The 21,243-nt window shown below is 37.8% G+C and overlaps 3 long non-coding RNA genes across 3 annotated transcripts; 1 reads left to right on the top strand and 2 right to left on the bottom strand.

The window, feature by feature from the left end:
- Window positions 1–454: 454 nt before the first annotated feature.
- LOC112181906 lies at window positions 455–4,228 on the top strand. Its single transcript, XR_002929184.2, has 3 exons — window positions 455–1,014; window positions 1,779–1,883; window positions 3,907–4,228. It is a non-coding gene; the product is annotated as an uncharacterized LOC112181906 (long non-coding RNA).
- A 529-nt stretch (window positions 4,229–4,757) lies between these two features.
- LOC121052076 lies at window positions 4,758–8,075 on the bottom strand. The gene is made up of 7 exons (XR_005808020.1): window positions 7,994–8,075; window positions 6,552–7,030; window positions 5,944–6,090; window positions 5,759–5,872; window positions 5,544–5,645; window positions 5,381–5,461; window positions 4,758–5,226 (listed from the first exon to the last, which is right to left on the bottom strand). It is a non-coding gene; the product is annotated as an uncharacterized LOC121052076 (long non-coding RNA).
- Window positions 8,076–8,839: 764 nt separating this feature from the next.
- Window positions 8,840–11,677, bottom strand: LOC112177133. Its single transcript, XR_002927298.2, has 3 exons — window positions 11,520–11,677; window positions 10,054–10,429; window positions 8,840–9,182 (listed from the first exon to the last, which is right to left on the bottom strand). It is a non-coding gene; the product is annotated as an uncharacterized LOC112177133 (long non-coding RNA).
- Window positions 11,678–21,243: the final 9,566 nt, after the last annotated feature.

Below are 21,243 nucleotides of genomic sequence, written 5' to 3'. Positions count from 1 at the left end.
ATCGACCCCCGCACGAGGCTGCGGAGTAAGTCTAACTACAGCAATTACAAACGTTCCAAATCTGGTATCTTCTACACCAAAATCTGGTATGTAAACCAGATATGTAGATATTGCAAAAACAAAAACAGATATGCTAACCAAAGTAGCACTATGCCAAAAAGTTAATCATATGACAGAAGTCTAATTTTCTGTCGTCTCAGTTTTTCAGACGACATAAAAATATAACTCTGTTGTCTGAATATGCACTGAAACACACTTTTTTCATTTTAAATAGAAGGGTGGCATTCAGACAACATAATAACTTTGTTAATTCAAGATAGAAATATACCTATAATTTTCATTCATCTGAAGCCGAGAAGGTAGTCATATTAAGGCTGAAATTTTGAAAGTATCCCTATGTGGGACTAGAGTGATCTTTCAAACTTTCTTCTATGTGGGACTAGAGTCCCACAAGTTCCAACATATACTGGAGTCAATTTTTTTTAATTTTTATCTCTCAAATTTGAAAGCCCGCTCTGTCTTTAAGCCCGATCATTCAGTCATTCGGTCAAACTCTGAGCTTTCTCAAGTCTCGAGCAGTTCGCCCCTTCTCTTTTCTTTCCCTCTCATCAGATCTAGAATCGTAGAAAGCTAGAGCAGTTGCAGAAGGCATGGACCCAAAAGCCGTGAAATCGGACCTAGTCCTCATCCTCGACTACGGCTCCCAATACACCCACCTCATCGCTCGCCGCATCCGATCCCTCTCCGTCTTCTACCTCACCATCTTCAGCACCAGCCCCCTCAAGCCCATCACATGGAGACAAATTGGGTTTAAACCCCAGAGTAATTGAGTGTTGGAGAGCCGATTTCAGCCCTCTCTGTTCCAATTTCCAAAAGGTAGCAAATTCCATCCCTAACCCAGAGTTCGATTTCGATTCGCAGCAGTCAATTTGAGCTAGATTGGAGGTCGATTCGCAGTAGGCTATTTGAAGGTATTGGAGTTGGATACTTGGATTCGCAACAGGCCATTTGAAGGTGTGATTCCCGATTTCCCGCCTATATTTATCTGGGTTTGAGTTGTTCTTGTCTAGAAAATCATAATATGTATCTGGGTTTGAGTTGTTGTTGCATATTTTGATTTTTTTAGATATTCTTGTTTGTGGGTTACTATCAATTTTGCAGATATTCTTCTTTGTGGGTTACTGTCAATTTTGCAGATTTTGATCTAGACTTCACTTTGACTTGTGTGGTACTAAAATTGTGAAACTGTTTGCATTTATATTTTGAAACCCGAACCTATACACCATTCAAAACAGAGACCAAATTCACAGAACAAAAATTGATCTACAGTACTGTATTGTATTAGCAATTAATTGATTTTGATATCAGTACATCTACAGGGAATAAAAAGGAAAATAGATCTAACTAAACTCCAAGAAGTGGTAGTGCATGTCTCTAAAAGAGACCAGAAATGGAAGAACGGACACCAAAAGTAGTAGCATACAATACAGTTAAATTTGAATCAAATGTCTGACAAAGATAGGAACACCAAAACTTAAGAAAAAAATATGTGCCTCACTAATAATGATACCAGTAGAGTCCAGTACCATATTCCATAATAATTGAGTGTTAATTGATATGCTGCTCGAAATGGTCATGTTTTGAGGTACTTACTTCCTTTTATTCCTTGTTTCAAAGAATGAAGAGATTTTTATTGGCTACTTAATTTTGATCTCTAAATGTTCTACCCAGTTAGCATGTACTGACTCGGTCTCTTTCCTTTTATCTCGTTTCTGTAGATTGTGCCAGCAATAACTGAGCTTCTGAATGCTCAATTTATGTGGATGGATTATGATAACCCCTTGAAGACTATATATCTGTACATAAATTCATTTGGAACACAGGTTAGTGTTGGAATTATTAGTAACTCTAATTCAATCTACTTAATGAAGAGTGAGATACAGTTTGAAGGTTGCCTGTATCGTATTCATTATTTGATAGTGCATAAATGAAAGTGATCCTATGAGAAAGTATATTGAATTTGAGTTTCTATATGTTCAAACATTAGGACCACAGATGCCATGTTTGGTTACAATCATAATTCTAGTTATCGTGTTTTCTTTTCTCTGGCTCAATCCACTACTTAACTTCTGTTTTTTCCTCTTCATTTATAATTATAATTAACTTTGATACTCAAGGCAGGCAAAGAACTATGAGACAAACAAGAGGCCATCTATTCTTCTCAAAAAAAAAAAAAAAAAAAAAAACAAGAGGCCATCTAATCCACATCAATCTAGTTGACCCTAAATTAATTATCTTACTTGTCTTACGACAATGCCGAGAGAAAGAAACATATATAAGGTGGCTTTATAACTTGATGAGTTCTTGTCTTTAGTATTTGTTGTGGTTGGAGCATCTCGGCTGAGAGTTTTTCCATTACGGTAGCTATGTAAGCAAAACACTTATCATCATCTAGTAAGCAAATTTACTTGAAATTTTTTTCGTTCTTGACGTTCCCCTTTATAAATAATTGACACAGCTATCAAGACTTACCAATTAACAGCTGGAACTTTATGTTGTTTCTATGGAAGGCAGAGTCAGATAGCTTTCACAATTTTCTCCCAGTTTTACCTTCAGTAGTTCATGTCCATCTCCTAATATATTCATTCGTCACAACTACTTGGCATTATTTTTCAGAAAAGCTGTATCTTTGTTATATTTAGTATTTCTTACACACCTCAGGTTCTGTTATCACCATTTGAGTCGAATGACCATGCCACTGAAAAAATTCTTCCCTACGGTAAAAGTTAAAATGTTTATAGAATTTGCTGTGTAACAACATTTTAATGTATGCCGACTCATGTGGAGAAGTAAGTTTTTTTTAAAAATGTAGAGCCATGGGGATCCAAAAAGTCAACTTAGTTTGTGTTTATTGTGAGCTAGAATCGAGGTATAAACATTTCTGCTGGCCCCAATTATCTTTCACCATTATAGCTAGAATCTAGGTATAAATACTTTTGCTAGCCCCATTATGATCAGGCCCTGCTATATGTTGTATAGCAAACTGATAATCTTGGATTTGCATGAATTGTGTTGTTCTTGTTCCTATCTTTGGTCTGGAGGAGATTCTAGCTGTAATTATTTGAAATCTATTGGGGTAACATGTGGATTAATTGGTTAGCAGCCAGCAGCCTATAAAACTCTACTTTAACTCTAAGCTTATTTGTAACAAACAATTCTGAAAAATACAGAAACTTTTCTCTTAATTTCTCTCAAATTGTATATTGTTCTTCATAATTCATTAAACTCTTCTTAAAATTCAGTGTTGGTCATAGCTGAAATAGCTTGTGCTACTGATCATATGGCCATGTTCAGATATTTGTTTCTTCTTACAATGCTCGATTTAAATTTTCCGCAAGTTTTCATTGAGATTTGGTTCATTTTTTTCATTGCCTCACCTTGATTCTTGATCTTGATCCTTTGCTGCTTTTTGTTTGAGCATTTTGTTGAACACCAATGCTTGGAAGCTCAACTTGAGTATCATCATAAATCTCCTTAGTTTTTTATTCAAGTACTAGAATCTGCTTTGTTCATGACTCTTCAGCGTATTGGACAGAAAATTGTAGCGTGTCACTTTCTTGCTTGGAGTGTGTACCCCCAGTAAACTTGATCTGTGAGTTTATGTGAAAATTTGACAGAAATGAAGTGAGAAGCTGGTTTCCACTTTAATTTCTTTATTGTGCATATTTGCTACATAGCTGTACTGCTGAATCAATTTGCAACATTCTGATCATTTAGAAATTACAGAAATTTAACTAGAATTATGAAAAACAACCAAATCCCCAGTCTCAGGTTTAGATAGATCACATTTTACACTTTTTCTTACATTCCAATTAATATTAACTTTCATATTTTCTGTTGTTGCAGTGAGAGAGAAAAGCAAGCAACATGTACACACAAAATGATATTGATGAGGTTCGGGCCGAGTGGGCACAAGATATATATATATATCTGCTTTTGGACATGCATCACCTATATAACCCAGATTTGAAAGCTATAGGGACTAGTTTTTTGCGTTACATGCTCGATACTGTGATGTTTGTTGGGTTGTCTTTATCGATCATGTCTTTTGTTTCATGGATGGGTTGAATTGAACTGATGCATAGCAGGTTGTGTTATATACTGAATGATGAGATGGCATTTTCTGGATTTCCAGATTACCTAATGAACAGTACATAATGATTTTTCAGATTTGATTTGATTCATTTCAGTACTTTCCAGATTACCAAATGAACAATAATTGTGTTGTCTGAACTACCGTTCAACAACTCACTCAAAGCCAAAAGTGTGTTGTTGGATCAAATGGAAAACAATAGAAATGTGAAAATTCTATTGTTGTTTACCAACTTAGACGACAAAAAGTTGTAGTTTTAATATCACCATGTAGACAGATATATGAGAAATTACGTTGTCCATTTAATTAAACAACAACAGGACTAGGAAAATTCCTGTGATCTTAGTAGCTTAATATCAACATAATCATATGGTCCTAATTGATATCAGACGACAAATAGTTGTCGTTCAATGTTAGATACAACCACAAATAATATGTTTCTAATTGATATCAGTGATATCAAACGACAAATAATTGTCGTTCAAGGGTATATACAACCACAAATACTTGTCATTCTAATTGATATCAGACAACAAATACTTGTCATTCTAATTGATTACAGACAACAAATAAATTCTCAACACTTAATATTCAGTTCATTCATATCACAGAAATATCATGAATACTGTCTTTGAAATAGCTATTAAACAATAGAAGATAAAGATTGCTGATGCCTGTTTATATATAAGGTAACACATTTCTGTGGTCTGATATGTTCATAACACACACCTGTACACGTGAGGAATCAATCAGACAACAAAAGACCAAAAACATGTCTGTCGTCTAAGTGCAATCAGACAACAGAGTTTCTATGTCGTCTGATTGCACAAGAGACGGCAGCGCCTCAAACGACAGAAAATCATGCAATCAAACGACAGATCATATCTGTCGTCTGATTAACTTTTTGGCATAGTGTAGGTTTTTATGTACATATTGCAAAAAATGGTTGGGCTTAGCAAAAGGGCTCTATGTTTGTAGTTAGAACCAACTATTTTACATTAACTCCTCTGATGTGTCTTCAGTTGATTCTATCATGTCTGCTGCATCTTTCTCATTTGAGCGGCTGTCACCCACTGAAAGGTGAAGGATTGAATGCATATGCAAATTGCTGATTTGAAATCTGAGATTGACATGTACGAATTAATGAGGTGAAAGCTTACGAAAGACGGACAGAAGGACAACCATATTTAGAACACAAATAATGTATGTTTGTAAGAGAAGTTGGACCTCTATATTTCTTTTTGGCTAGCTAGAGATAATCATCGAAGTTTCATGATGAGATAACTCTCCACCTTTCCCTGCCTGAGCCTGAGGATGAACAATAGAATGTTATATAAAAATTAATTATAATCACTTTCAACTACCACAGAAGCATATGCAAAGTAACCACATGTAGTAAGAAGCAAACTTCATTCGCCTGCAGATCCCACCAATTTAGCTCTGCTTGTCAGAGGACCGCAGAATGCTCTTTTCCAAGGAGACAATCCAACAGCTGTGCCATTAATGGTCAGAATTGTTAATACACAGAAAGAGAAAACCCTACATTAGTGTTTCATCTATGGTGGAATGATATTATAACAATCAAAGGTATATAAAATATATTACCTTACTGAAAGGGTATGCTATGGGGAAAAAAACCACCAGAAGTAATCCTATCAAGTAAGACCCTTTTGCACCAAGACTCGGTCCATATCAGGAACATACAGCTTGAGTAATGATCTAAGAGAAAAAATACATATGGAAGATAAGATAATAGTAGTGCATATAAAGCATTTAACCATGGTCCTCACCTAGTAACAAAAAGAGTTCCACAGCATAACAAAAAGAGTTACTGCTGCTATGAATAAGAGGCTAGGTAAGGTCTTCAGTGTCAAGATTAAACTAATGTATTTGTGCAAGTCTCATCTGATGGGGCTGCTTCATCTTCAATGCTGACACTGAAGGTCATATTCAAAGCATTGACACATCAGTTATAGGACCAATTATAATCAGTTAGAAAAGCTAATTAATGAAATATAATCAGTGAGCAAGGAGCAAAAAGGATAACATTTCCAGCAAACAAAGTGAGGGGTCCATAATTTCATGTGTCTACTCTTTGTTAACGAATCATGCATATCTGTTACTACTTGGCACCATAGTGGATAGGCTATATTGATATATACAGAGATGGTTAAGAAGTGCATTGATTTGAAATTAACTCAAACATTACCAATTGCAGCATAAATAAAAATGTCAAATTAGGATAAAAGCTAAATGATTTAATTCGCTAATAAAAAATGCCATGCTGTAACTCCTTCAAATTTCAAAATAGTAATTGCTGCTAAAGGTCCATATGGACATCATATGCAAAACTCAGAACGGGCATAACCAATAGCTAAGCTATTTGCCCTACGCCAACCTCTCTGCTAGACATCATGTAGCCCAAAACTCTGACTCTGCCCTTGTCAGCAAGTCTACCTTGATAAGTTTATCCTATAATTAAAGATGTCAGTGTCCCCTGCATATGTAGGCTCTCTCCATTACCAAATTAAAAGACTCAAGATTGTACTGCAACTTATGATAGCTTGTTTGCAATGACAAATTTCCAAATTCAGCATTTTTTGCTATAGCCCTTTCTATAATTGACAAATGAAAGACCGCCCAAAACCCAAAATGCACTCTACACAAACCATTATCATGACCTCACGATGTTTGTAAAAGAGTAATCAAAGAGGTCCATTCATGTTTTCAATTTTTTTTTTTTTTGAAATGCATGTTTTAAATATCTTATATCAATTAACAATGCAAAAATTGAGAACTATAGAAAATTAAACCACAGAAGTTAGCTGCTGGAAGGGCTAAATCAGTTGAAGGAGAAGCAGCAGTAATAAGAGAAATCTGCAACAAAATAAAAAATATATAAAATTTGCACATAAAAGCAACAACATAAATGAATTGAAAAAAAAAAAAGTGCAGAATCAAAATATGCTCATTCCCTCATTCTTCGTTCATGTATATATTTCGTTCAAGTATTTTAAGTAAAAATACTTAAAATAGGCAGTTCTAGTATGTACAGAGTGAAACATATTATTATCTCTGACTTGTTCAACTTGGTGTGTTCATGAACTTATTTTAATTCAACCTGTAATTCTGTATACACCCCTGGAATGATGTAGACTGTAGAATAAGGAAAGCAGATATGATGGAAAAGGCTTGCAGATAAAATCACAACATTCTATATGACCATGCCAAATCCTTGCTCACACAGGGTTTCAAGTGCTCCATTTAACTCAACCTAAATAAAAGGAACAAATGTAGTTTTATTTATACTTTCAATTCACCTGTTGACATATATATATATATATATATATATATATTTATATATTTATATATAGGCTTAATAATCCTTCTCCATAAGCTTGTCATCAGCGTGTTTTGATTTGGAAATACCTTTTAGTAATAATGCTAAACAACCTACGGGTTCTTATTCCATGTAATAAACTAACAATTACGAAACAGAAACAATATGCACTTTATCATCCGAAACATCATAAAGCAATTGTACTATAGGACTGTTTAAATTTTAAGATATTATGAAGATCAAGTGTGCTTATTGTGGCATGCAGAACTGAATATGAGCATGCTTTCTGAGGACTTACCATCAAATAACAAATTGATGACAGTAACATATGTAGCTACTTCATAGCATGACTTTTCAAGGGAGCATCATATCCAATGCAAAACTAATTGGGTGATCCGATCTCCCAAACCATGATGAATGAGGGTATAAAGTATCAGTATATGATGCATATTACAAAAAAAAATTTTTAAAAATAAAAAATTAGTCAACTTCAACTTTACCTCAATCGGTTCTTTCTGAGACGGCTCTGTAGTCCAAAGAGTGTCCAAATTGTAGGAAGCTCTCTAGCATTTTCTTCAAGAGCACGAACTATTACTTTCCCTGAAAAAGTGAAGATGACTATTACAAACCCAAAAACCCACAAAAAGAAAATATACCGTCCCACATCAATGAGGGGCTTGATCACTGTGCACCACACTGTGAACATTGTAATATATGAAAGATTTCAAAGTAACAGAAGTACAAAAATAGAATTCATTATCTCTGCCCCCTCAAATACCATAGATTCCTCCCTCTTCGGTGAATTTATATTGTTGTCACTTTCTCGTTTATTTAACTATAATATGCAATCAGATTGTTTGTGGCTGCGCTTGAAGTAGTCAGATGAATATTCAATCAGTCTAATCTGTTTATTTCATTTTTAAATATGAAACCATGAAAAGCTTACTCAGCTGAGCTGAATATGAAAGGAGGAGGTAATAATGTAAGTATGTAACCAAAAGGTGTTGTTGGCAGGGAAACTTTTGAAACTGTACGCCGAAGGGAGAAGTCAATTAAACCCAAATTTAGAGGGAAATCCTTTGAAATAATATCAAATAGCTCTAAATTTGGTAAATAATATGAAAATCAATTTACAGGATGAGCATCGTAAATTCACAATCAATTCAATCATATGATGAATCAATTTACAGGATGAGCATCGTAAATTCACAATCAATTCAATCATATGATGAATTGTTCATCCTCCATCCATACTGGCTTTAGCATGACTGCAGAGTTGACAATTGATTTAACATTTGAATAGGTCAAGTCATAAAAATCATTTGACTTCTCTGACTGGACATGGCTATAGCAATACTGATGCCTTCCTTATTTCATAGAATCGAAAAAGTCGTTTACATAACAAAATAAGGACCAAATTCTCTAAGTTCTACAAACATTTAATAAAAGAAGGTTTCTTACAACTAAATTCTTTAAAATAACTGAAATCTTTTTGTATCATCATTGGCTGTTTGAGGCAAAGCGAGGACTTCTCCAATCACAAGTCCGTTTACAGAATCTCTGCCATCAACTTCTACAGAAACCCTGTATCATCATTGGCTTTTTGTATCATCATTGCCATCAACTTCTACAGAATCTCTGTCCGTTTACAAAGAAACACCTTCTCAACTGGAAATTATGGACTTCAACCTGGAGATGCACATACACAAATAATCAAATATCTGAGTCATCTTCCACTGCAAATCAAATTACAAAGTACAATCAAGCCTCAATTTTGATAAGGGTCATAATCACATAATACACTAAAAGTGATATATTCAGAAAGAACAAAGGAAAATTCCTTTCTCTCATGGTAATACATGACAATTAAATACAAGTTCATGATATCTCAGCAATTAAAAAGTACTCATGAAATGTACACTAAATTATTCAATTGAATGCATCATATCTCAAATCAGATCAATCAGATATCAACTGTAAGTGATAAGACGAAAGGATATTGATCAACTAAGATTCAGACAAAAAATAAAATTACACCAAGAAAAGACAAAAAACACATGGTCCAGTACAGTCCAACCTATCTCTATTTATTGGTAAAAGCAAGGTATACATAAGCAGATGGTTCATGATAGCATATGCTGATTCTTCAAGTTAATCATGAGTGGAAAACAGTTTGGTCCTTCAAAGCCCTCACCACAGGACATAAAACCATTTTCATTTTATCTAAAAGGGATCTAAGAGTAAAATCATAGCTCAATTTTCAAATATATACTTACGTGAAACCAAGCAGTACAAGGGCTAGTGAATGGCCAATCACCATATCAATAAATCAATTTGAGATTCTTATGCGCGATCAACTCTAACTAAGAAAAGATCAGACCAACAAATTATAGCCTTCAAATTTAACATTCACCAAGTCAACTTGCTGACAAAGTTGTTATGAAAGCAACCATAACTGAACCAATGCATATCATCTTGTCCATTCTGAATACAATTCAATATCACATTCTACTTAAATAGAAAATATAAGGTGACTGGAAGTCTAGTAAAGATATCTTACCCCAATTCTGCTCCAGGAGTCGTTTCAGTTTCCTTATTAAGCAAAGCCTGGAGTTTTCCCTTATCCAAACGGGTCTTGGAATTAAATATAATTTCGTATTGAGCTCCAAGTATACGCTGGCGTTTTAACCAAAAGAACTTCTTTTGCAACTCATTTGCCTTCGTGTCTATGACCAGAAGTTGTTTCTTGGTTATCATATGAAACTGTTCTCTGGACTTCTTATCAATATGAGGCGATCGTAACACAGTATATAAGACTCGTGTGTCAGGCAACCGAATCCTCCGCGTGCAAGGCGGAAGTCCCAATGGGTGTTTCGCAAAAGATCGAATCGCAACGCATATTCTGGTTGTCATTACTGCTGCTCCAGCCTCAATGACTATAACACCAAGCAGAAGGCAACCAAAGACACATATCAAAACACAGAAATTACAATTGAAATCAGATGAATATATAGCAAATCAACACAACCAGCCGCACAACTTTCAACAGAACTCCAATTCCCACTAAAACCAAAAATTACACAACTCCAACAACCCAAAGATAGAAACTCCCAAAAAAGTAGTTACAAAATCCAATAGAAAACAGAAAACCAGAAACACCTATATGCCAAGAACGAAGTAATTTTTTTTTTCCCCTAAACCTCAAAAACTGAGTAACTACTCATAAGAAAGTGACAGCAATATATTTAGTCATTCAAAAATTCGGACCACAAATACAGAGAGAGGTGGTAGTGGTATTGGCAAGAGAGATAGGATGAAACTCTCCAAGAATCATATAAGCTCACTTTGCTTTCAGTTTTTCTTTTGTTTTCTGTACTTGTTTAATATCTCCCTAACTGGAATTTTAGATTCCTATATTCATAACTTCGAAAACTATCACTTTACTAAAACCAAACGCTATGTAACTAACAACCAAAGTAGAATCCAACTAAAATAAGGCACGTATGGGCGTCTATACATTAATTGGAGAGATCATGAAGGACCACTTATTCTTGTAGCAGTAATCTCTAGAGCAATGTATGAACTATTCGTCGATTTTTCATGCCTTAGATTTGAATTAACAGCAACATTGAATCTAACATCCAGAAAACGCAATGCATTTGGCTTCACCAGCCACCATATAACAATCAGATTATAAAACTAAGACCATGAAGAGCATTAGCCAAAATTGGATTCAATCGGAAATATAGCAATTAGAAAAGTTAAAACTTTGATTTTATTCTATATAGTGTGCACACTGCAGTCTAGTGTTGTTTGAATCAAAATTAATCAATAACAATGAATTCCCAATTAATCAAATCCAAATCACATAACGAAGTGAAAAGTAAAGGAATTGATGGGTATTTTGGCTCCCAATTCACCAAGACCCAAAAGAGAAATGAAGAAATTGGATTCTGGAGTTGTGGAAAATCAGACTAAAGAAAAGATTTTTTTTATCTACAACGAAATATAGATAAAATGAAGTACCTATAATGGAGATATCGGCGATTCGAGGGGCTCCTTCTGCGATGAAACCGCGGCGGTCGGCGGTGGAGGGCGTAAAAGTAGAGAGTGGAGAGTGGAGGGTGGAGTTGGGTTGAAAGGGTTTAGCGGCTCAAGAAAGAAAATACGGCCGGGTGTAGGTTTTTCTCTTCTTTTGTTTTTTGAATTTTATTTTATTTTATTTTTTTCAGACGAAAGGAATTTAAAAAAAAAAAAAAAAAAAAATTTAGAAGAACAAAACTTGTATTGCTGGATGCACTACTTTTTCCAACTTTTTTGTGGTTGTTTTCTTTCGATAGTCTGCTAACAATCAGGAGGAGGATTTTGTTATCTCTTGGAGATAGCTTTTGGTCAATTTGACTTGTCTTGGTGTTTGAATTGTTCGGCCTGTTGTGTTGTTTGACAGTGCAAGATCATGGTGGCACTGATCGCTGTAAGAGCCTCTGGTATTGGTCTTGCGACTAGGATAGGCTCTGTTGTTTTTGTTCTGTTTTTTGTACTATACTAGCAGCGGTGCCCGCGGTTTGCTGCAGGATGTGCATTGCAACCACGAAGCCTACTTAAAGTTAGGCAGGTCTGTCTCTGAATTGAAGGCTTCCATTTACTACATAGTGCCTTTTCCTAGTCCCTCTTGTTGATCCCCTTTAATTGTTAGTATAGAATTAATCTTAGAAGGACAGAGAACATAAACTAAGATAGCCTATTTGTTGGCAGCTGCTATTGATATTGGAAACTTTGATTAGATCTCAAAGATAGGACATGATCTAATTCATCTTTTGTTTTAGATGAACAGCTTAGGAGAACATGAAGATTCATTCAAAGAGTACATAACCATTACAATGTTTCCCATAACCCACAGAATTTTCTTGAAAAAAACAAATGTAACTGAGAAGCAAAAGACACAAAATATTTATACTCTATGATGAAAAAGCCGGAAAGAATCATGAAAATCAAACCAGGAATGTTGAGGAAACATTGGTTTTTGGGAGCCATTAACAATACAGAAAATAGCAAATGGTCTTGGCAACCAATCCATACCTAGAAATTGACAACCCTTGCTTTTCAGATCCTCAGACTTTTGCTGCAAAAGCAATATAAGGAAAAACATGAGGCAATTTCTGGAATACGCCCTACGTAGCCTACGCCCTAAACGTCCGTTAACGGAAGGGTAGATTCGTAATTTCTGTTCACACAAATGACAAGCATTCTGTGAGGTGTAAAAACTTGTTACCGCGGCGCCATTCATCCTACTTTGCAAGGGCAAAAGGGTATTCTCATTTATGATATTGTGGATAACCTCTGTCTGAGACGTGGCACAGTCAACCGAAGAGGGCACTAATACCAGTATTTGAAGATACCGCGATACAGATCTGAAACAACAGAGGCATTGGGTTGTAGACGAGAACCACAACTCCGGCTTGACCTTGAAAGACAACTACTTGTCAGAACTTCGTGCAGAGGTTCAGGCGTTCATTACATTGGGTAGAAGGAATTTTTGGTCCGGGACTGTGCAGACTGCTCGATACACACCAGACGCCGGTCGCCTGTTCGATAAACTAGAAAGGTACACAATCTATTTGTAATTCCGGTACATTAGTTCCAGTTATAGTGAATTTTGCGTGGTTGAGTATATATGTCTAATTCGGAGTGAAGAAGATTTTGGCTCAATTAGTGTGATTGATAATAGGCAGCGTTGATAATGAGGAACAATAAATAGGATATGTATGAGGATGTCCACGGTGGTTGCTTTGTATACCTATTCGAAAATATACAGATGATATGAACTTACAGATGACCGATTTTTCAGGCGACTTGTTAATTGAGAGAGGCAGTTGTTGTAGAAGGCAATAGGACTTGGAAGTGAACCGCAAGATGGAAGAGGGATGGAAGAGAAATCGTGATCTTTCCCGAAGCAGAAATGATGCGCTCTGCGCTGTTGAGACGTAAGATACTATAGTAGATGTTGTTTCCATTATGAACAATGCAATTCATCAGAGGGTAGAGTATAACAAACTGTTTTGTGTTGTGATTTATATCCGTAACACAGGCAAACAGGAGGTCATGACCGGAAGCGGAAGAACGAAAGCCATAATGTAGAAAAGAAGGTCCATTGCATCCTTTAAACATTATTTTGTGTGTTGTTTTAAAACCATCAGAATTGGACAAACAACTGTTAGGCTTCCCTAATGTTTGACCCACACATGTTTCAGGGAACCGACTCCGCTGTTGTATTATCAAGTGGGTCAGGCATTGATGATTGTATGACATTACCCGGTGGTAAGGAAGAATCAGACAGTCAGGTTACAATCAGGACAGCATGCCGAGGAAAACACTTCACAAAAACTATGTCTTCCCTATCAGCTGGAAAGTTAGTTGCAACAATAGAAATGGGGTTTGGGTCACTTTATGAATTTCGCTGTACGAAAGTGAATCTCCCACTTTGCCAAGTGCTGGTTGAAAATTTTGACGTGGCGAACTCAAGCATCAACATTCATGGAAGGAACCTGACAATCACACATGAGGACTTTGAACGCATAATGGGCGTTAGGAATGGAGGTTGTGATGTGGAGGTCGAAGGAAACACCGAGGACCCTGATATATTGGCCCTGGAGAGGAAGATTTCGGGGAAGGAGAATCAGATAACAATACATGGATTGAGGAGGGTGCTGATTGAGTCTGAAAGCACTGATGAGATATTTAGGATCAGCTTTACCTTGTATGCCCTTGCAACCCTGTTATCTCCAGTAACAGGAATCCATGTCGAACGAAGATATCTTATTCCACTTAAGGATCCAAATGGCCTGTGTTCAAAAAACTGGGCAAAGTTTGCATTTGATAAGCTCGTTGAAGGGGTGTCATTGTTTCAGGGCACGGGGATTGGATTGGCCGGAGGTTGTATTCTGTTCCTTCAGTTGTTCTATCTGGACGTTGTTAGCAATGGCATGTTTGTTTTGTCGAAGACTGTGAAACCTGTTATGATATGGGGCGCGGACGAGGCAAAGAAAATTTATGAGCAGGTGGAGAGCATGGGGGGATGGAAAAGTGAGTCTGTTTATGTGACAAAGAGGTATTTGTGGGACAGAACAATTCAGTACAGTGGATCGGTTGATGCCAGCACAGGGATAAAAACCAATGTCGTGGAAGACTTGTCAGAAGTGATGGCTGATGTGGGTGTCGTTAAAGGGGACATCCGGAATCTAAAGTCAATGGTCGGTCAATTGGGACCAGATATGTGCCGTTTGAGGAGCGCAATTATGACGTTAGAAACATCTCTTGAGAAGCTGAAGGCTGAGGGCCTCTGTCAGCTTGTTTCAGACACTATCATGGGAGTGTTTGAGGATAAGCAGAATGATTATGTGGGCAATGATGGGACTGATGTTTTTGTTGATGGTCAAAAGCAGCATGGTCCAGAATTTGAGTCAGATGACGATGGGATGCCTAATGCTAAATCCAAAATTGTAAGTGATATCATATACTAGAAAATGTACACATATAGAATAATTTCAACATTAATTAAGAATAGCAATATGTTATACACCATGGAATAACACAATAGAGTAATGTGATGTTTGTGTTGGAAGGTTAGTTCTCTTTACTTTGTTGTTGGTTGCATTATTAACGACATCTGTGGTGATACTAATGTTCCTTGCACAGGTCATTTCCAATGAGGTGGTAGCATACCGGGATCGCAGCACTGAGGTTGAGAGAAATGAACAGACGAGGTTCGAAGCGGTGGCCGAGATTTCAGAGAAGGATGCATACTTATTGGCATATCTCTTCAGCAAGAAGGTTTCTGCAGACGACAGTTTTGGGAGGTAATTACGGACCAAAGTTTGATATATGTAACATACGTTTTTGAAAATATTATCTAATCCCCAATTGAACACAAAATAACGAATGAGTAGTTTAATGAATAAATACTTGAACCATGTGCTTTATAAATAAAGTAAATGATGTACTACACCACATAAGTAAATGCACAAAGATGGTAATATCTGTATACACATGACCGGCATTAAATTTCCCTGCACAACAACAACGAAGTTGCTAGGTTCGAGGATTCAGGTGTATCTCGCTGGGACCTGAGCTGCTTGTCCCAACGCAGTCGTTGACTACCGAGGTAGCAACCTTCAACCTAACCCTACTATATTTAATGTGTTATGTTTAATGAATGTGGTGTGGAAGCATATGCATATATGGAAGTAAATGATATTGTATTAACATGCTTCAAATGGGGTTGGCCCTGAACTTAGGTTGTCAACATATCAGCTGCGTACTTGTGCCAGAGCGGATCTGAGAACTGGTTCTTGCCAGATACAGTGTCGGTATGTTATGTAGCCATTCAGACTACTTTGAATATGTGATGATTTTGGAATAAGTAGTGATTGCAATGTAGTACAGATTGAATCTATTTAACGGCTTTTATTTAACCACGAGCCTCTTATGTAATATTGCAGGAGCGTGCTAAGGAGATTTCGGCAGGTATGCTAGTGGAAGCTATTGTGCCTTCGACCATTACACTCTGCAAACTGGGAAGATTTATTGGCCGATTATCGTCATGCAATAAGGTAACGACCTTTGATTTTACAATACCTTATGTAATGAAGCGTGTTTAAATGGTATGTGTGTGATTGTTAAAACTTGAAATATCTGTGCAGATGTTCCTCCCCATCCATGACGGGGTAGTGAAGCATTGGTTTTTGGCTGTGGTGAACATACCGGACGCCGAGTGTGAAATATGGGACAGCAACCCTGTTGATTCTGCTAATACACGCAGGCAGGAATATGCCATTGCATCGGTAAGTGAATCCTCCATCAATACTTTGCAGTTTGTATGTTTTGCTTAACCTTGATAGTTCAACATCTGTCTGTCCAATCGTTTTATTTGATGACAGATGTGTTTGCTTGAAAAAGTATTTGGCAATGAACTGCGAATGGCACCCGACCTGTACGCACGGTTTGGATCATTCTCCATTAGTTATCCAGAGTCTTGCCCTCTGCATCCCAGATCTGAAGACTCCGGAATATTTGTGATAAGAAACATGCAGTTTTACAGACAGCGGTGGTACCTAGGGGTGAGTACTAGCTATGAACAGCAACCCAAATATATGGCTAGTTTAACGTGTCAATACCATAAGGTGCATGACTGTCCAATTATCGTTTTTTTATTTGAATCAGTTTAACTCCTGCGACCAGAGGGTTCGTATGGCACTTGAGATTGTCAATCACCCTACGAATGAAATTCGTGAATGGGTGTGGAGTGCCGCCGCCGAGGAAGTCCCATATGATGTACCTACCACGGGCGTGCCACCATTATCTCTGAAGGAGGATGCAGTTCTCCCAACTTCGGGCATGAAGTTCAATCCACGCCGGTCTAGGCGCGGATAGATTTTCAATGCATGTTCTATTAGTAACCCCCTTAATCACCATATTCGGAACTTATGTGTTAAAGGACTATGTAATGTAATTTTACGGTATACTTTGGTTTTATTTATAATTTTTTTGTTATTTAAATTTGTGGACAATGAACAAGTTGCCACTAGGCTTGTGTAGCAGATTGTTATGTTTGAACTTGATCGGAGGAGCAATTATCAGGGTTTCTAATTCGCTAGGAATTGGTTTGTGTACTTGGAATATGTAGGAATGTTAACAACATACATATATAGCACCACACTGAATACACTAGCTTCAATATTAATCGAGTTGATTACCTTTAATCTCAGAAATCAACTTCATATAATACATGTATTAAGCAACACCGAATGAAGTCGAAGAAGATTTTGCTGAGTGAAATTTACCCGTTATGTAACATTGCCGGCGTATCGGAGGCAGTTCCTGTAACCACAACTGCATCGATCAGGCGCTTCCTTTTAGTATATCATTGTTTAGACATGTTGCCTGCACCATCAAGCACTTGAACGGTAACAATGGATGTAGTTTGGAGGGCCTTACATTTCCTTCGTTCACCCACCTTACATGATGGTTGTGGCCCTTCGGTCCCAATACCCGTGCCTTCATCGGCAGCTCCTACAGTATAGAACTCCTTCCCATTGTTGGGATGATGGGAACCCCCCCCCCCCCCCGCGGCACGACTGAACTGGTGTTTGAATGCCTCAGACTTGTGACTACCCTTAAACCTCCCGTCAACTGTGCGTCCCGGCCTCTTGCCACCACCCATCTCACCGGTGAAATGCTGCTGTCTTTATAGAAATGGCCCAATGATTGGTCCGTGAAGTCATCGTCGTCATGCACAGCGGTGTTGGGACTGAAGGCATTTCTGGCCATGGAGCAATGAATTCTCAACCACACTGAGCACTCCTGCTGCCCTTATGAAAGGATGATATGTATAGCTCCAGTCACTGCCCTTCATCGAATGGCATTATAAATAAGGTTAGAAGGTTTAGGTGGAACGGTTGGAGACAGTAATGGTAGCCCACATTGTCATTATGAATCCCTCCTTCAACCGCATATTAATACAGTTGTCCTGTTGGGTGGATTGCAGCAACACATTAACGGCATGGCTGCATGACCTAGCTAAGTGGGTTGGTGTGGTTCACTTCCCTTGCATATTTCAGGTCTCCATCACTAAGGAAGTGGCAATTTTCGACTTAATTGAGGGCGGGGATTGTCGCATTCAATCTGTTACAAGGCCCATTATGCAGTAGGCACCATTGAGATTTATTGTGGATGTGGACAGGTACACCAGTTACGAGGCCCAGTATGCATTAGGCATCATTGAGGTAGGAGTTAAGAATGTGGATTGTCATATTGAATTTGTTACGATTGCAGTTTATGCTTTAGCCACCAATGATGTATGGTTTAGAATACAATTTAATTTAATGGTGGTTGAACTCAGTTTGTGCAGAATCGTATCTGTATTGAAATTTGTAGACCCTTCCGCCAAAACGTTGATGAAACTGGAGAAGCCAATATTCTGCGTATCATACGAACGTCAAATCTCCTACGGACCATAACTTGTAAAAAACTGTAGGATACAAGATATCATAAACTAACAGAATAACAGTTATGGCATTGCAGTCACGTAAGTAGTCCCAAAACTGACGGCATTTTAATGTACGATTAGCGTTCCAACTTAACCCTAAACTAGTATCGAACAAGGGCAATTTGACAAAAATAGTCTTTGTTACCTAAGTCAATGTCCGACGAATGAAACAAGTGGAGTGAGCCGGCAGTCAACTACGGTGAATGTAAATAGCCACACGATGCGTCGGTAGGCGCATTATGCACCTTCCTGTGGTGACCGTGCCAGAACTTCATATTGAGTGAAGGAATCAAATCCTGCAAAATGTATTTTGCACTCATCTCCCCATATGAATTGTGGCCTGTGGATTGGACCCTGCATTTTACCGATAAACATTCAAGTTAGTTATACAATTCCCTAATAAAGATACACACTGAGGAGTGAATTGATTTGAATAGGTTTTGAAAGTAAAGTGGATATACTGACAGGGTAACCATAGCAGAACCAATAAGGCCTGCCTGGATTATATTCAGATCGTGATATAAACGACATCATGAAGCCATCACACACTTCACAATTAGGACCGTACATTGTGAGGTTCGGACGTGCATAAATGTCCTGCAACCACAACATGAAAACAGAGAAGTCGTATCTACTTTGTGGTATGGCATATGAATATGTCACCCCTGCTTTTTCAGTTAAGACTAGTTATAGCGAAGCACTACATTATATCTCACCCCTGCATTATGCTCGGTGCATCCCACGGTCATCTCGTCCACCCATCTATACCCCCTGCAATATGGGAACCCCTGCAAGATGAACCGCCAACTAAGTATTAATTGGATTACGGATTTGACATAGCTTATCTATATACGCGGTACAAAAATGAAAGGCTATAAAAATCGAAGTCTAGGGCATCTCACGTTGGTACCGGCACACCTCCAGTACGGCCTCAGCTTCTTGATTTCAGGCACCCAATGATGCATCACCGTCATGTTCCCTTCACAGAGAGGGCATCAGGGACTTTCGTCCGGCCCTTCCTTGGGAGGGTGCTTGCCGTCAAAAGGTGGGCATTCTTCAGAGCGTGGTCCTTTAACTACCTGCTGGACCTGGCCGCATAGGTGACACCACCTTTGAATAGGACAGTTGACATCTTCACTGCATGCTCCCGCAGTATTCAACCTGTTTATGTGAATAGCACAGAATGTTAGGTATCCATCACGACGACGACCCATACTGTAAATGGTTAATATACTGAGCCAACTGAAGAATTTGATAGTCGCCTAGCTTTCATACACGGAATAAGAATTTAAAAACCGGTTCGGCCGGAACTTAAGACCGCCAATGTAATCTGAACCACAGTTGATTCAGTTAGAGATCACAATCTTCATTGATGACTATATTAGACAGAGATTAGAGATTTATATCTGTTGTTTAGGATAATAATAATGGGATGGAATCAGATTATTGATGCTACATTCGTGTGGTCTATTAGTTATCGACGAACTGACATTCAAACATGTTTACATACCCGCTAGTTCTGATGTTCCCAGCCGAGTCCATCTCCCCTCCTGGTGGTTGGATTTGCAAGTGGTCGGCGAGTCGCTCAAACGTCTGTTTGCTTGTTTTCAGTGGCTGAAAAGAGAAGAGTTCCGGGAACGGGAGACATTTATGCTAGGGTTTGTTCCGGTGTCTGGGCCGCAGTTGGAATAGGGTTTATTACGGTGTCCAGCCCACTGAAAGGTGGTCCAACATACCACCTGAGTTTATTTTATTTGATTTTTTAAAAATATCAAGAAGCAAACCGGATCAACATTTCGCACCTAGTTGACAGTATATAAAAGTCAACATGAACCCTGCCAGTGGGACCTAATGTAGAGAAAGTGGTGAGCCGGTACGCATATACTTGAATGGACACTGGTTCGATTTTCCCCATAAATCCATGTGATTTATTTTTCATTCTTATTTTTCATTATGGTTGATATATTTATTTTTCATGCATGAGAAAAAGTTACAAAATCGTCACATACTAAAACACATTAGTCTTACAATTGTCTATAAATTGTTCAACATTTTTCTGTATCGAGTATATGCTAAAAAACATGAGGGGGTGTTTTGATTCTTCTACATTTGCCTTTGCTTTTTAATTTCAGCATTCACCTATTTCCTTAGCATTCAATTCTGTTACTTTTGACAATGTTTTCTACTATTTTAGGGTTGCTTCTGTTGCCTATAAAAAATCACCTTGGCCAGGAAGCCGAGAGATCAAGGAACAAATGTCCTTCTTCGTGAGTAGATTGCGGGGCGTGCCAGCACACGGCCAGAAGGCCAAGTGTGCAATTGTAGTTGTAGTAGATGTAGTTCTGACTTATCAAGCAATTGTTGGCCGAGGAAGGAACTGATTCTTGGCCGATAGTTCGCTGCCTTTGGATCAAGGACTTGATGGCTGAAGGTCGGGTGAATTGTGTGTGGTTGTGAGAGTGTGAGTGAATATGAATTGTCTGGTCACAGGGCTTAAGTCAATTGGATCCAAGTAATAACAAGTAACAGTAAAAGTGAACTCGTAACGAATGAAATCTTCAAGATTGATAGCTACTATGCGACTACGAACAGTAAATAACATGATCAAACAAGTAAAGCATAAAGACAATAAGGAGCAAATAAAAGATTCCACCTCATCTTTATCGTTTATCAGCTTACTTTATTGATTAGCAATATCCTCCCAAG

Source organism: Rosa chinensis, chromosome 1, assembly GCF_002994745.2.
Source record: "Rosa chinensis cultivar Old Blush chromosome 1, RchiOBHm-V2, whole genome shotgun sequence".
Lineage (NCBI taxonomy): Eukaryota > Viridiplantae > Streptophyta > Magnoliopsida > Rosales > Rosaceae > Rosa > Rosa chinensis.
This window is presented reverse-complemented; position numbering and strand designations above follow the sequence as displayed.